The following is an 18,651-nucleotide window of genomic DNA, read 5'->3' on the forward strand; positions in this document are numbered from 1 at the left end:
TATTTTTTGAGTTTTTTTTATAGTTATCATTATTTTCGAGAGATGAATGTATTATATCTTGTATGTATTAAACTATATTAAACGGATTTCTAAAATGCTTACATTGAATACAACTATAATGGGCAATGAGTTTTATTCATTTATTCTATATATTTATTATTATAGATACCTATCTATTTGAATATTCATAAAATGTGTTCAAAACGCTTATATTACGAGCATAATATTGGATCGTTGGAATTAAAACTAAAAATATCTTCATACTGATTTTTTAAAATAAAATATTATAAAATAATATAAGAATATATAATAATTAATTGTTGAAATGCCGGTTCAGTCGTAAATCATGAAAAGCTGAATTATGGATTATGAAAATGCATCGCTGCTAACATGTGTACATATGCACAGAAAACAATATTAATTTCGACAAAAAAAGAAATCAAAATACAATTATAGAGAAAGAAAATCTGAAATCCGTTATATTGATGATTTGCTTATTTTAGTATTAAAAATTTGTAATATATTCAATTGGCCTATATACCTACACCTATTTTATTATTTAATAACTCCATACCATAATATTTTTGGTGGTTTATTTAATTTTTTCTTATATTTGCGTTTTGAATGTTTGTTAAGTTATTGTACAGATAATTAATAACATAATAAAAAATATCGACGTAATTAAAACTGATTATAGTATGTAACATGAAATAAATCCTTTTTCATTTCACATTACTGTCTGATTTCACAATGTAGCAAAGATATTTCTGCTGAATTTTAATAGTAATATTTTATATATTATTAATCCAAATATAATCTTTCTCGGATTATAATTAAACAGCCAATTTTGTGCAATATTTTTGGGAATATAATTGAAAAAACAGAAACTTACTAGAAAATTAATTTGTATTAAATATTCTAAAAAGTATTGTACTTTGAACATTTCACTTCTTTATATTATGCGCATTTTATGCAATTTTGCATTTTAAAATTTTCTATAAATGCAGGCTAATAATTATTGTTTTATTAATAATTATTCCAAGAGGTTTAATTCATAATATAGAAATTGAAATTTTCGTTGGGAAATAACTCATCAAGAGACGGACATCCCTCATTATTGCTCGTGTTGACATACGGAAAAAAAAGTGATAGAGCCAATTATAGAAGCTTAATCAATGAAAAGAGTGTTTACTTCGGAAGTTATTTTCGTTATTTGATGCTAAATTTTAATTTTAATTTTAAATTTCTTAATACCAAATTTTAATTTCATATTGTATTTTAAATAATATTATTATAGGTCGTGTTATGTGAAATGTCGAATTTTTATATAAAAAGTTTATGTTTGATATTTGAAAATTATTTTTAATTTTAATCAAAATAGGTGGCATGTGCATCCACGATTTTTTTCCATTCTAATGAAAAAATACTCTTTTTGAAGAAATCTTGATTTATAGAAACGATGAATTCTCATGAAGAGAAATATCTGGGAAAGTGAGGGATACATTATAGGGATCTAATTTAAATTCATACAAGAAAAGAATACAAATTTATAGGATAGTGAACATATTGAAAGAAATTTAATTTAGAAAGAAATAAAATTAAAAATTCATTTAAAAATATCTTTTCTAAACGCAAAATATAATAAGCTTTTTAAAGATATCAAATTTCCAATCAAAGAATCGAACAAGAAATCGAACAAACCAACGCTCAAATTGAATGAACACAAATTCAACATTTTATATGACACGACCTAATATAAAGTAACATAGTAACTTATTTTGCTTTTTAAGTCTTAGTAGTTAGCTCAAAATATTCTTCAAGAATTTAGAAATCTATTTAAAATTCTTTTAAGAAATATATTTAAGAATTCTTATGTAATTTAAAAATCATGCTATTTTTTAAAAGAAATATACATTGAATAATTATTTGATTATTTTATCTGTAAATATTGTTTGCTGTATATACAGTCAGCAACGAAAGTATTCGAACAACATGATAGAAAATAATTGATTACACAAAAATTGTATAATAAATTGCAATTTATTGAAACAAATTGTTTTTATACTATTGTATATACATTTGCTAAATATATGCAAAGTTAGAGAAAAATTAAACCATAAGTAAACAAATTACATAACATTTTTTACGGATAAGTACATATAAGTCATAACAAAAATATTCGAACGCAATTTTAATAGTCATGATAGAATGCAATATATGTGATTATATTGCATTTTAATATCTAGTTGGGCCACTCTTGACTTTAATAACTTGGATTTTGTATAATATTGACTAACTTTCTAGCAACACTTGAATCCATAGAGTACCACGCTGCTAGGATATTTTGTTTTAAAGACTCTTTACTCGTTATATTATTTTTTTAAGTCTCCTATCGAATTCTTTCCATAAAAATTCGATCGGATTTAAGTCAGGGCTTTGTGGTAGGCTGGATAATGTATGGGATACATTATCTAAGATCCATTTTTGTACTATTTTGACCGTATGTTTAGGGTCTCCTGCTGGAAGCAAAAATTTCTTGATACACTTAATTTTTCGGGACTATTGATTAAATTTTCTTTTAAAATATTTAAATATTTAGTTTTGTCCACGATTCCATCGATAAATACGAAATTTCCAGGCCCATTAGCAGATATGCAGCCCCATACCATTACGGAGCCTCCATCATGTTTCACTGTAGACTTCAAACTTTTTGAATCCAACTCCTTATTTGGCTTCCTCCTTATTATCTTTTTATTATCTTTACATCGGGCCCAAATAAATTGAATTTACTTTCATCCGAAAAAATAACAGTGTTCCAAAAATGTATGTCCTTATTTATATACTCTTTGGTAAATTTTAAACGAAGTAATTTATTCTTCTTGCTAATGTATGGTTTCTCTCGTGGGGCTCTACCATGGAAATTGTTTTTCCATAACATTCTTCGACATAATTGGGCGTGTACTTCTTTATTAAAGTTTGTAACAACCATTGTTGCCAATTTTGGAATAGATGTAAACGGATCTTTGTTTATTTCATGCAGAAGCAATTTTTCTTCCTGTGGTGTTAATTTTTTTGGACGCCTAGATCTTTGTTCATTTGCAATATTTCCGTTCGTATTATACTTTTTTATTATATAATGAATTGTTGATTTGATTCTGCTTAGAAAAGCAATTTCTTTATATGATTTACCTTCTTTGTGTAATTTAACAATTATAATAATTTCTCGTTCGGGTTTACTTGTCTCCGATGTTTTACCACTTATTATTTTGAATTACAGGTTAACGTTTAACTTTCGGTTCAGTTTGCTCTCAAATACTGTTGGAAATACATTGAAGATCTTTTGTTTACATTTAGACCTCGCGGCAGTCTTGTGTTTACAATGTATAGTGTTTATAATTCAGCGTTCGAATACTTTTGTTACGCCGTACCCGTGAAAAATGTTATGTAATTTGTTTACTTATTGTTTAATTTTTCTCTAACTTTGCATATATTTAGCAAATATATATACAATAGTACAAATTACAATTTATTATACAATTTTTGTATAATCAATTATTTTCTATCATGCCGTTCGAATACTTTCGTTGCTCACTGTAAATTTCAAAAATATAAGAGTTATCTGTTATCTACATTAATTCTATTTACATAAATATTTCTTTGATAAAATGTAAAAGAGAATACAGAATACAGAATACAAAAGTAAAAACAGTAATATTTTCTATTATTATGTATAATTAAAATATTTATATTTAAAAGTGATTATACACGAAGACTTATAGTAATAAATATTTCTAAAAAACTACAAAAAAATTAACTATATTACTACGAAAGTTAATTAAGTCATTAATAGTCACATAATAGTAACATTTTATTGAACCGAAAGTCATATCTATGTTTGAATATTTTAAAGAAAAATCGCAAATAAATTCGAATAAACTAGAAATTGGAAGTACATTTCGTTTTTATTATTTGTAATTCAAAATATACAATCCACATATTGTGTCACTGACTGGTGCATAACACGTTCAATAAAACTTATCCGTAATCGCTTGATACAAACCTGATTGGACACGTATGATGGAATCTAGGGAAAATTTTTTTAAAATGAATAACCATTTTTGCGAAAATTCAGTGTTATTTATATTTAATAGAGTGCATACGATTGCAAGAAGACTTCTGCAAAATATTAACAATAATATTGCATATATAACTATGTTTGACAAAATGTTATATGATTCCTGTTTCATTTATAGACTTCATATAATGTAATACTTCTGTAATACTTTTAACGTAATGCAATGTAGTGTAACGTAATATATTTGAATAAGTTTAATGATATAAAATTTTAGAGAATAGTGAAATTAGACATATACATATGCATTTTTTTAGTACCAATTTGTTCTATAGGTAAAAATAAGACTTAAATAAAAATCAGAGATTATATTCTGATTATATTAATCAGAAAGATTATAAGACATTGCATGTTTAAAGTTTTAGTTGTAAAGTTTAGTTGTGTGTTGAAAACAAATATTCACAGGATGAAAATATTTATGCGAGCTAAATTGATTATAAGAATTAAAACTGAGCATGAAGAAATTCGATAAAGTCAATATAAAATTTGGTCTTGAATAATGAATTCAGTAGCGCTTCGATATTAATTTTGTATCAATAAATGACATTTTTAAATGCATATCTAAATATCTATGTGCAGTTTTATATTTTATATTTTTTTATAATTTCCTACTGAAACATTTATGAAATTTTTAGCTACATGATACTTTAGTCTCATTTTTAGATATAGAACATATTAACAACATTTTAACTAAAATGCGGAACACTCTATAAATGGTGTCTCATTAAATGTATTTTTTCATAAGCTATGCGATACAACAGAAAAATGTGTAGATATTTAAGAAAAATATCGATGGCCTTGGAAACTTTGAAAAAAAAAAAACAATGCCTGTAAGATATTAGTCACTTAATATCATGCAAATTCAAATTACATATAAAATATTCTTTGCGTGCTTATAGTTAAGAAAGATATTTGGAAATCATACTTAAATGAGACCCTGTATAATAAATATATGGAAATATGAATATATATACCATTTATATAATATTTATATAATTTATTTAATAATTTATTATATAAGTTTTATAAATATTTATATAATTGAATTAATAATAAATGTAATAAATCTAATTTGTTTGCAATTAAATTTCATAAATTTAACTACAAATTTGATACGAAAAGTAATGTAAAAATTGACCGATATTCCACGCAGATTATGTTTCAACATAAATATGTTATTTCGTCTGTATTACGATTCATAAATAAAATCTTGATCTAGATGTGCAAATAACTTTCCATAGTGTATTACCAGCTCGTCGGATGAGAAATAAAATTTCATGGTGTACTCGTGTCCCAATTCCTCGAACGCAAATAGCCGTTTATGAGGAAGTTTTCAGGAGTCCTGCAGCATTCAGGCTGTCGTCGTCGTTTGGCGGTAAATGCCAGGGCTGTATGTACATTCGGTGCCCGGAGGGCCTGCTTTGTTACAGCCCACAAACCTCTGATACCATGGCATACTTCATCCTGGACCGCGGAGTATTTCAAATACTCTTGGCATGAAGTAGTTGCACACTGGTCCGGGTGTGCAGGAAGATCGCATTCCCAGTTCCGGTCGAGCTTAGTTCCAGACGGTCGACGAGTTTGAAAACGTTCGAGACGCTGAACGTGACATATCACAACCTTTATTACGCAATTTTATTTCGAAGGACACCGCCTTCTTTTTTTCATTTTTTTTTTTTTTTTTTAATACCTACTGTGCCAGCATTCCGCAAGCTGTACCGCATCCATCAAACGTGATACTAAACGGAGGTATTTCTAATTTATCGCACGAAGATGAAACGTTTACTTTACTTCCTACATGAATATCGATTGTTACATACCTGTATTGGAAACCGATCGTGAACTAACACGAACGTTTTATCCCTACATATTGATTTTTAAAACATTCAATAAAAATTTATATTGTTGTACATATTATTAATCTTCTGATTGATAAGTTAGTGAAAGAACAATGATCTTCAATAATAAAATTAATAAGAGGGCAACTGTTTTTTAATTATTTCGACATTGGATCAGAAAATAATTATGCAATATATATTGAAAAAAATTTATTAGTTTCAAAAATTTTTTATTCATGCTGCTTACATACAATTTATTTATTAAAAATTATTATTTGTAAAAATCAAAATTAGAGAGAAAACCTTAAAAAATTTGATTTTTAATACAACTTTTCTTTTCCATATTAACTTTAGATAATTGGAAAAAGTTATATTAAATTTTTACAATAATAATTGCTATTACAATAATAAGTATTATATTAAATCTTATTCTATAACGAATAGATATGTGTTCTAGATATGTGTTTAAACTTATATGTTACATTTATTAGAGTCTTACAACAATGTGCAATTTTTATGAAAAAATTTTTTAAAAATGAATACAATTTGTACTGTTTAAAATTTATACTATTACTTTCATGAAATAAATTTTTAATTCTAACTATTTTAATACATGTAGCTTAAGAAATTAAAAATAAAAATTTTATTATTGGATTTTTAGTCCAAATTTGTTAATTTAAATCTTTCATTAATAACTAAGAATTAAAAATCAAAATTAAAATTAAATTTAAGTTAAAAATTAATAAAAATAGCATCTAATTACTGAAATGATAAAATAAAAAATACACTAATGATTAAATTTTGCTTTAAACAATAAATAATTTGTCTTAGAATGTGATGTGATGATTCTATGTAGAAAAATGTAAAAACCAAAAATGTAAAATAAAGTTTTCTTACATGACGCTTTGTTTTGGAGAAAACAGAGAAAATTTTTTCAAACATACTTGTTCGGTCTTACCAAACAAGAGACCATGAACCTCAATGCGAATATAAAAGTCATCGAACTTTGAAATTGACAGTCAGGTATAATTCCAAATTCCAACGACCATAACTTTCTCTACTACACTACCCCTATCAAAGGGACAAAAATTAATACATAAATTCCCAATTTGAGAGACGCATTTCTAGACAGTATCGTTGGGCCAAAGGGCAATTATAAATATTTTTTACTTTATGGGGCCGATCTCACTCAACGGCACTTCTTGACTTTAATTAGCTTACCTGCCCAATCCATTGGGAAGAACACAATAGAGTCCATATGTATATAAAATCGATCCAGAAAGAGAAAAAGACAGATTTAATAGTTCAGCAAGAGAGTTCAAGGATCGTCAGATCACCAAGCCAGGAAGTACTGTTCAACGAAACAGATTTTCGTTCAGTCTACATTCGTTACTTACTTAATTCACGTCCGTCAGATTATTCAAATTATTCAACTCAACTTCCTGACGAGTGAATTAAGATTTAATCTAACTCAACTTCGTTCAACCTTGAAGAGTGAACTAAAATCCAATCAAACCTTTCACTTTGAACTAGCTGCCCTGCAATTAACATTGAAGGCAAGCTACCGATCAAATCTTCGTCCAATACGTTGATTCAAATCGGCACACTACAATACTTGAATTTGGTTACTTTCATATTGCATAAAAATGAATAATTAACAAAAGGTTATTCTACGTATGAAAATAAGTAAGAAATCTAGAATAAAATTTTTTCATGAAACATTTTGTTTTCGAGAAAATTCAATTTTAAAATTTATCAATCACGTGTACCAAAACAATTTATAAATATATTTAAAGACTATTTTTTTAGAAATAAAGTAAACTAAAAAATTTTATTCTACACTTAACACTTATTTAAGTATGTACAATATACTCGTGTTGATTACGTAATTAAGCAAATTTAAATATAGTCCGGAACAAAGTGATTGGATGTCCTTGGATTTTTCGTGTTCATTAAAAGGAATGATATACATATATAGAAATTTTGGAAATATAATTAACTACTTTCCTGAAATTATAAGCATTTTTTTCAAAAAAGATAAATAAAAAAAAAAAGAAAGAAAAGGAAAAAAAATAAACCAAAATCAGTATCTGAATACAGGTTTTAACAACGTAATAAACAATTATCATAATAACAGTTGAATATTTTTTGAGGAATCAGAAAAAAGGGATGTAATGGAAAGTTAAATAAAATGCAGATAAAAATTGTTTTCAGGGTCAAAAACGAAGTCGGTCAAAATGATTCATTTCTAAAAAAAATAGTGCACATACAAAAAAATATTATACATAATATATTAATAAACATTTAATAAATTTAATAAGTTTGATAATAATACACTATATAATATACATATAAATAAATAGATAGCTACTAATTTTCATTTTTATTAATAAGTACATAATATTTAAAGGTAATATTTAAAGCCAGTTTATGTAAATATATTAATTGTCAGTCATATATATTGCAATACATGTAATTTAAAATTACAATTGTGTATTCTCGGATTACAACATGCTAATAATAAAATTCTGTATTATCATGTCTAGGTTTTTATTTTACTGTCTAGTAAGTACGTGTTTTTTTCATCATTTACTTTTTCATATATTATATACAACATATAGGAGGAATGAACTGAATTCGTTTTAATAGAAATAAAAAATTTTATAGAAATAAAATAATAAAGAAAAATAAAATGATATGACATATTTCCGCGTCTCTTTATGTTCTTTTGACATAAACAATGAACCGTCTCTTAGCTCAATAAGTTTTTAAATAGAAAATATTAAATGTAAATATTTTGGATAATTAATAGTTAATAAACGTCAACTATTATAAAAAAAAATTATAAGTAAAGTGATTTATGCTACAGAAAATTTATAAGTGAATTTTTGTTTTACGTAAATACTTATGTTTCTAGTGGATGAATCAGTAAAAAATAAGATAATGATCAGTAAAAGATAATATCAAGTGTTAGAAGCTTGAATTTTATGAATTAACGCTTGACAATACGTTTTCTCCTCATGTTCTTAGCATTAATGTCACAGGCCTTAACAATATAACAAGAATATAACAAGACGAGCAAGAATGCTGTATGATACAATCTCCAAATGTTCCAATGGAGTATTTTTCAAAAAAATACACGAAAACACGATGAGTAAAAAGTTATCAGAGAGAATCTAGAATTGTAATATCATAAAATGGAATGAAAGATCAAGAATCATCTTTATAATTACAACTATTTTTGTCTTACTTATTACTTATCATTTTCGTTGAAGGTTTTCTTATATAAAACTCTTTATTACTTTTACGGACGACGAGATACACGCGTCTAAGATTCGATTGCTAGAGAGTGACCAACTGACTGTCGCTATAATTTACAAAAATCTTCTTTTGTTTCATCTCTCTTCGCACTCGTTGTCCATACGTCATCTTGAGTCGAAATTAAGACGTTTGTTTCTTACACTCCTCCGTAATTTCGTTTCGATTACATTCGTGATTGATTGTATTTACATCTATACATACTACATTTATATTTATGCTTATACTTGAATCTATATCTATACTTATATTTATATTTAGATTTTCGCTTTCTGGACTAGTTTACAACGTGGGCCTTTAATTCTTTAAATTTAACGTTATCTAGTGGTTTTATTAGAATATCTGCTAATTGTTCTGTAATAGGACAATATTTCACATTTATCATTTTATCTTTAACTAAATTATGTATATAATGCAATTTGACTTCGATATGTTTGGATCTTTTCTTTACTATTCCCTTTTTAATTAAGCAGAGTCTGCTCTGATTATCTATATAAAGCATGATCCTGACCGGCATGTTTGTTAATTCTTCAATTAGACTTTTGAGATGCATTAATTCTTTGCAACATTCTGCTATGTACTCAACTTCTGTAGTAGATAAGGCCACCGTGGATTGTCTTCTCGAGTACCAACTTATCGGTCCTTCTCTACACATGATTAAGAACCCGGTCGTGCTTCTAGTCTCGGAATCGTCTGCGTAGTCACTAAAGGCAATTCATCGTCGGGCTGGTTCATGTTATATGTTACACTCTCATTTCTAGTTTCTTGTACGTATCTGAAAATTCGCTTGACATTTATTATTAATTTATCCGTGGGTTTGTCAGTGTACCTGCTGCACACGTTGACGCCATAGCTCGTCTTGTCTTATTGGAGAGGAATAGTAAACGTCCTATGACTTCTCTGACTAAATATCGTTCTTTTTGAATGTTGTCTTGTTTCACCATTGGAGTTTTTACGGGTTTGGACTTTTCCATCCCGAATCTTTTCAGGATATTTCGTGCATATCGACCTTGAGTAATTTTCAAGCCTTCTGCTGTCTTTGATAGTTCCATACCAATAATTGTTTTTGTTTCTCTTACAATTCGCATATCAAACTCCTCCAGCAGCTTTTTTATTTCCTGTACACTGTCTGGCATAAGCACTCCGTCATCGACGTATATGGCCAGTATCAAATTACTGTTTCTTTCCTCTGAAAATACACTGTTCGGTTTCCAGTCCTTTTTGTTTCAGCAATTTTGTGAACCTTTCATTCCATTTCATCGGGGCCTGTTTCAAACCATATAAGGATTTTTTTTAGTTTATATAACTTATTTTTGTATTCGTAACCTTCAGAGGGATACATGAATATATCCTCTTTCATTTCGCCGTATAGGAAGGCTGTCTTGACGCCGAGTGCTATCATTTTGTATCTAAGGCTTGTCGTTAATGCAAACAGGATTCTAAGTGCATTCGTACTCACCATTGGACTGAACGTTTCGTTGTAATCTATACCAGATCTTCGTTCGCATCCTCTTACCATCAATCGTGCTTTATAGATTCCGTCATCTTTTATTTTTAACACCCATCTGCAGGTTAGCGGTTTAAATCCCTCGGCTTCACTTCGATCAACTTCGATCAACTAGTGTGGTTTTCTTCAATGGACTCTTTCTCTCTTTCGATGGCCTCAATCCATTTGTCTCTATCTGCTACCTGAAATTGCTTCTTTATATATTAGAAATGTGTGAACTAAACACCTTTCTGGAGGCTTTCTTGTTCTTTCTGATCTTCTTAGAATTTTTTCTTCTCCTCTATCTTTCCTTCTCCTTTGTCTCTTCAATTCCGTATCATCAAAGTTTTCCATTATGTGTCTGTTTTCTATGCTTCTTTCTTAAATTTCTTCTGGTTCTTCTTCGTTTTCTTGGTCGTTTTGTAATTTTATTACCTTGTCTTTTACTTTTCTTTGTCTTCTTTCGTGACTTCATTGAATATTACGTCTCTTCTGATGACTATTTTCCGTTCTTGATCGTCTCATAATCTGTAACCATTCTCATAATCTGTATCCTACTAATTTGAATTTCTTTCATCTAATTTCTTTAAAGGTCCCAGGATCTTGGTATAGGCTTCACAGCCGAACATACTAATTTTATCAAGATTTGGTCTCCTTTTCGTCCAAGCTTCAAATAGCGTAACTGACGTTGGTGTATTTCGCTTCTTCTCACATCGATTTTTTCATCTTCGAATCGAATATCAGAGATCGTGCCTTTTCCATCAACGACCAATTGAGTCTCTCCGCTTTTCCGTTGTGTTGTGGTATATAGGGCACAGTGTAATCCATCTGTATCCCTTTCCTCTTGCATCAGTCTTGAACTTCTGCGTTTGCATATTCACATTCATTATCACACTTTATTTTTTTTTACCTTTTTCCTGGCTGGTTTACAACGTATGCAATGTAGTAAGCTCGGTTTGAACTTCTGAAACTTCTGATTTGTGTTTCATCAAGTACACTATACTAAAATTCGTATAATGATCCAAAAAGGTCAAAAAATAGCGTTTTCCTTCCCATGTGATGAGGTTGATCGATCCACAGACATCTGTGTGTGTTAGTTCTAGTGTCTCATTAGTTTTCTCGCGTATCTTTTTAAACGGAAGTCTTGGTTGGCCTTTAAGCAAGTGTCGCATATTTTATCAATTTCATCTACATCCTTTCCTTTGATATCCAAGTTGTCGATTAGTTCTATTAGCTTTTTCAGTCTTTCTCTGTGTATGTGCCCAAGTCTTCTATGCCACATTGTTGCTTTTTCTGCTCCATTTACTGTCAAGCTAGCTTCTTTTTTCATTGCTAACTCTGTCTACTCAAGCCTATTCTGCAATTTTTTTCCCTCTTAATATTACTTGATCTGAGTGTTTGGTAGTTACTTTGTCCATGAATGTCACTTTGTCGTTATTATCTGTAATGGCTTTTACAAATAATAGATTTGTCGTTGAATCTGGAATGTACATCTTAATTTTCCTATAGCGTGAACTCTCATCTTATGACTGTCTCATCTTATTTTGCTACTTGCACTTTAGCATTTGTTTGTATCATATCTGTCAGCTTACCTTTCTCATTTATTATATGAGTCGTGGTGCCTGAGTCCATTATCCACATGGGTTCGTCTCGTACATTATTTATTAGGAAAACTATTTCATTATTGTATTGATTTCCCTTATGCTTCTCATCATGAAAATAGCAGTCCTCTTCCAAATGATTGTTTTTCTTACTGATTCTACAGGAAGGACTGACTGTGTCCTTTCTGTAATGTCCGTTGGGTATGGGACTTTCTATTACTCGACGAATCTATTCGGCAGTTTTTTGCTATGTGTCCGACTTTGTTACAGTTGAAGCATTTTTTTCGGAAATTTGAAACGCCACTATGCCCTCCTTGTCCGTTTTATTCCTACTTTCTTCGGCCAGTAATCGAGCGATTAAATTTCCCAATTTTTTCTCTCCTTTCTGTCCAGACTCCCACGCGGTGGCAAAATGTTTTAAATTCTCTGGAGGAGTAACTAAAATCTTCGCCATAATCATATCATCACCTATTTCGGACCCCAATGATCTTAATCGGTGTGCGAGATTGCTTATATGATTCTCGAGTTTGCTTATATGATCACCGATACTCAAACCTTTGTCGTACGTGCAACTGAAAAATTGCTCCATCAGATTGCATGTTAATTGTTCATCGCCTCTTTCATACATGTTTAATAATGTTATCTACATATCAAATGCGGTAACACAATTTATCATGTGCATCAACGGTTTCCGGTCGATTGTTGTCACCAGCACCTTTTCGGCGTTCGTGTCTTTCTTTTCCCAAACCTCGGTTCTTTTTTCTCTTGAAATTTTTTCAGTTACATATTTATATATATGTATGTACGTGTGATTTAAGTATAATCGTTATCTGAAATTTCCAAAGTTGCATATTCTCTGCGTCAACATGGCTAAACTTCATCACGTGGCTAATTTCTTCGGCCATTTTGTTCTCCATTTTTTTCCTTTTTTTTCTTCTTCTGTATTCAAATAATCTTTTTTATTTTCAAATCTTTATTCGACACTTTTAAGCACAATGCACTGGGCCCATAACCTGTTGAAGGTTTTCTTATATAAAACTCTTTATTACTTTTACGGACGACGAGAACTATTACTTTTACACGTTTCTAAGATTCGATTGCTAGAGAGCGACCAACTGCCGCTGTAATTTATAGAAATCTTCTTTTGTTTCATCCTTCTCTGCATTCTTTGTCCGTAAACATACGTTATTTCGAGATGAAATTAAGACTTTTGTTTCTACAGTTTTAATTGAACTAAATCATAAATTTATTTTTCAACTTGTATTATTTCTAGATTTGAAGTATGTAATGAACCATTTACAAAACGCTAAAATAGCAAATGATTATAGGTACATATATATGTATATCGATACGCATATTAAATATTAGATTTAATGAACTTTATTAGAACTTCCAATTTATTAAAATACCCGAATCCATAATGTACTATTTTAAATGAAGTCTAACTTTTTTTTTTGCTATATTAAATCTTGTTTACATGCTTCTGACATTTTTATTACTTAGTGTTTCTTTATTTAACCGTAGTTCAGAAGTTGAAACATAGAAATGAATATTATGTTCGCAGAAATTCTACACGTCTACAGATCAAATTCACTTTCGAAACCCTGTAGTAACATATCATAATGTGTACTGGCAATCAACGGATATGAAATTCCCCCTTGAACTTTATTCACATTCTAACTTGTTGATTTTCGTTGTAGCTGGAGCAGAAGTCGTGCATTAGATAAACCTTTCAAAGAGTAAGAACATCACTGGAGTAGCAATTGAATTAACATAAAAAAATGGTATAAAATAAATTTAAACAAATGAAGCAGGAATTTTAGATGAGTTTCTAAGTAATGTATAATTGCGGCGCAAAACATCTGTTTTAAATTTATTTATAATCAACATATTGCAAAGTTTATCAAAATCATTCGATTTACAGGATAACTGTGTGTATTAACAGCGTGCAAAACAAATAAGAGAAGCAACTTACTAACACAAATGTAAATGAGTATGTTGTGACTTGATGGACCAAGCAGCATGGATCCGGTTCGAGATACTTAAACTTTGAGGCGGATAGTGACTGTGTCAAGTATAGCGAAATGAAACAAAATGGAACAATTCCGATAGAGATCAGAAATCGTGATGAGTAGACTGTATAATTTGATTACCGATTATTATTTCCTTGCGAGTTCATACGGTCATGATCTTCCATAATGTTCCGAAATAGTGCCGTAACGGTTACGCATAATTTCTTGTAGTTTAAGTTAAGATTTAACTGTCGCAATGTTACACTATAATTGTCCATAATTGTCAGATTGACTGATTTGTAATTGATTGTCGCACTGACTGGCACTAATTTTTGGTCGCATTAATTTCCCCGTTGACAATGGACTTGCTTTATGCGAATGTGATGACAAGTGCTGGCCAATCACTATGAAGTGCGAGCCGTTTGATTGCCCTGTAATTCATCTGAAAATGCTGAAATTAAATCGATGTCAACCATTTCTAAAGGACACTAAACATAATAGACATGCAGGATAGCGATCGGGAAAGAAGATAATAGCGATCGCGTCACAACAGCTGCAATGGAGCGTGGCAGACAATTAAGATTTCTTGCAAGCATGAAAAAATAGGCGAGCCGTTACCCTTATTCAAACATATCTAAATAGGATAACAAATTCTTTTATGTGGACAAGAAGCTTAACGCTCCTCGTACAGAATAATTTTAATTATAGAGAGTTAGAATTATAGAGAATAACTTAAACAAAGTATATAGTGCACAACGTGTTACTCAACAATATGATAGAGTGAAATATCCCACGCAATTATCTCCTAAATTATTGCTTCTGAAAACTTTTTCTATAGAAAAAATATTTCAACAAAAATTTACTTTGTTTTGAAAGGACATTTTTTGCTGATCACTGATCTAGTCGGTGAACGTGCTTTTGAGATTTCAAAGTGATTGTATTTTTTTTGTTTTTTTTTTTCAAATGGACATGTAGCCCGTTCCATGACGAATTTATTGATCTATCATGTTGCGGCCTATAATCCCTCCAGTACAAGTCTCGAACATCGATTCGTACAAGCCGCAAGTGGCTGTACATCTAGCGTCGAAGTCTAGCGATCTTCGATGTTACGCAAACAGTGTGGAACACCGCTAGGATGGATGACCGTCCAGAGTAGTTATAACAATAAGCGTCTGGAATAAGGGGTCACTGCCATCAGCCCCACTGGATGAGTCTAGGTAGCGACTCTGAGACGAAACGCACAACCTTTCCTCACATTACCCTCACATTCCGAACATTCACCTTTCTTCATCCTCGTACCAACACACTCCCTCACTCTTCATATTATATGTGAAACACTTTTAAAACATTAGAAAGATGGAGCAACAACTATCCTTTAGGGATGCAGTACATTGATGCTCCAGGCCGAATATGAAAGATAAAACAATAATTTCTTGATATGTTTAATACAGGTAAGAGATTTTGAAAGACAGTAATTGATTTTGAATAACCTTGAAACACCAATATATGAAGATCGGTGAATTCACCATGGAATGGGCTACATGTTCATCTGAAAATGTACATAATTTCATCTAAAAAAAACGAAGGTTACCTTAAAATCTTGAAAGCAACCTAGCTTCTACCTAAACAAAATTTATGACCATCAAAAGATGTTCCACCTCGAAACAAAGTTTTATTTAAAACATTTTTTTTTATAAATAATTTAAGAAATAATTACGTAAGACTTTCAAATAGAATACTCTGTATTTATGTTCAGTTTGTAAAATAACAAAAAGGAAACTATAAAATAATCCTTATATATACAAATATTTATCGTTTTCATAATAATACATTCATTGAAAGAAAAGGATAAGAAGCTATTCTTATGAATGAAGAGAAGCATAATCTCTCTTTCTCTCTTCCTTTATAGTCGAAGGATATGGATATATATACTGTCTCAAAAGTATCCGACTTCTGCTTGTATTTTAAAACATATCTATTTTGGGGTAATTTCCACGACGTCACCTTCAAAATAGTTCCTTTGCGACTCCATAACTTTCTTCCAGTGATCGATCCACTTCTAGAAGCAGTCCTGGAAATCCTTTTCTTTTATGGTTAGCAGCTGCTGCGTCTCATTTTGTTTTTTTTGCTTCGACGTCGTCGAATCTTCGGCCTTTCAACGTTTTTTTCAGTTTTGGAAATAACCAAAGTCACACGGTGCTAGATCCAAACTGTACGAGGGCTGCCGAAGCTGAAGAATGCCATGTTTTACTAAGAAATCTTGAACAATGTGAGCGGGATGAATAGGAGCGTTATCATGGTGTAGCAACCAATTTTCATTTTCCCAAAGATGCGGCTATTTCCTCAGTACTGCGTCACGCAATCGCTTCAATACTTCTAAATAATATTCTTCATTTATTTTGCGACCTTGTGGGGCATATTCATAATGAACAACACCTTTGCTATCGAAGAAAAAGATGAGCATGACGTTACTCCGACTCTGCCGTGCTTTCTTCGGTTGAGGCTCTTTTACCGTCGTCCACTGCGACGATTGGACTTTCGTTTCAGGGTCGTAGCCGTAAGCCCATATATCGTCGCCTTTGAAGCAACTCAGGATTTTGTTGGATTGACTCCATAATGTCTTTAGTAACTTCCACTCCGTAATCTTTCTGCTCTTCCGTCAACAGTCGTGAAATGAATTTTGCCGCTACCCGAGTCATTCCCAGTTAAAATTTTTGCAATAGTGGTTTTGGGAATTGCGAGGTCCTCTTCTAGTTCGCGTACAGTCAAGCAACGATTTTCGTTAATCGCGTCTTAAACACGTTACACGTTTTCCGCCGTCCTCGACGTTGAAGGCCTCACAGAACGCGGATCACTGCTCACTGACAATGAGATACGATCATCTTTAAACCACTCCTTTATCTGCGTGTCACTCATAGAGTCTCTGTAAACTTTTCGAATCATACGAATTGTCTCCGAACAGGTGTGATCAAGTTTTTGGCAAAACTTGATGTAAATTCTTTTGCTCGTCTCGCTCCGTCATTGTGTAATGCGACGCTCGGGGAATTTGACGTTCACAAAACTGCGTATTGCTGTCGACTGAACAGTTTTAGGCTTCTGTTAATTGGTAAGGGTTACTTTTAAAAGATCCCCCCCCCCCTCCCCACCCCTAAGTGCTCCATACTTGCTTTTTACAATTGGACACTCAAAGACAAAGTTGTATGCAGAGGTCGGATATTTTTGAGTTAGACCACCATATATATATATATATATAGTATATGAAATATATATAATGTATATATTTTATACTATTTTCACAATGTACGAAAGATACGGCAAGTATCAAGTTGTCGATAGATAATTGGAGAAAATATAATTTGATATCCTAGAATTGGATATAATGAACATACAAATAAATTTGCAATCACAATTGCTGATGAAATATTGCATTCTACTAAAATAATAATATACATGCAGAGATTGACTGAATAGTGCTAGAGAAAAATATGATAATTATTTGGAAAAGCTGAGTTTAACAGTTTAAAATAAGTTGAATAAATTTTTAATTTAGTGGCTTTTCCCAATTTTTATTATAATTTCTTTAATTATTTTTTAAATAATTTCTTTTATAATTTTTTTTAAATAACAAAAACTGTATAATTTTTTCGATCTCTCTCAATTGATTTCTTGTTTCAAAATGCGATAAAATGAACCTTTTATTTAAAAAACGGTAGCGAAGTAGCCAAAATTGAAAATTGTAAAGTCTAAAGACTATCAAAATGCTTCATTGTAAAGTCTAAAGACTATCAAAATGCTTTATTCCTTTTTTTCTAAAATATTTTGATAGTATTTAGTGAAAAAGCAAAGACATTTTTTTTCCTCGAAAATGCTAGAGTTGTTACAGTATGTAAATAATAGTTGAACATTAATAGTCGTTATAAAATATCTCTTTGACCCAGAACAAGTTTTATTTCAAATACTTCTTCGAAAGATGAATAGTTGCGGAGATAATTGCGATAAGTTGAAATGACAATATATTAGTTGTACTTTCAACATTTATGAATTAATTAATTATAATAAAATGGCTATAGTAATGAACTAATTAAAAGAATTTTTAATTAAAAATCATGTTCATTTATAAATATAGATGTTTTAAATTCAGTTTAGTTACAGTTTAAATAATATTAAACGTTAAAGATTAGCGAAGATTGTAAAGGAAATTAATTGTGAGATAAAAATTAACGATAATCCAATGTTACAAAATTGTTTTTCTTTCTAATTTGTT

At 30.2% G+C, this 18,651-nt stretch overlaps 1 pseudogene; it reads right to left on the reverse strand.

The window, feature by feature from the left end:
• Positions 1 to 16,930: 16,930 nt before the first annotated feature.
• Positions 16,931 to 17,490, reverse strand: LOC122539009 (annotated as a pseudogene).
• Between the last annotated feature and the right edge of the window lie 1,161 nt (positions 17,491 to 18,651).

The sequence above is a fragment of the Frieseomelitta varia genome, unplaced genomic scaffold, assembly GCF_011392965.1.
Source record: "Frieseomelitta varia isolate USP_RPSP 00005682 unplaced genomic scaffold, Fvar_1.2 scaffold_187, whole genome shotgun sequence".
In the NCBI taxonomy this organism is placed as follows: domain Eukaryota; kingdom Metazoa; phylum Arthropoda; class Insecta; order Hymenoptera; family Apidae; genus Frieseomelitta; species Frieseomelitta varia.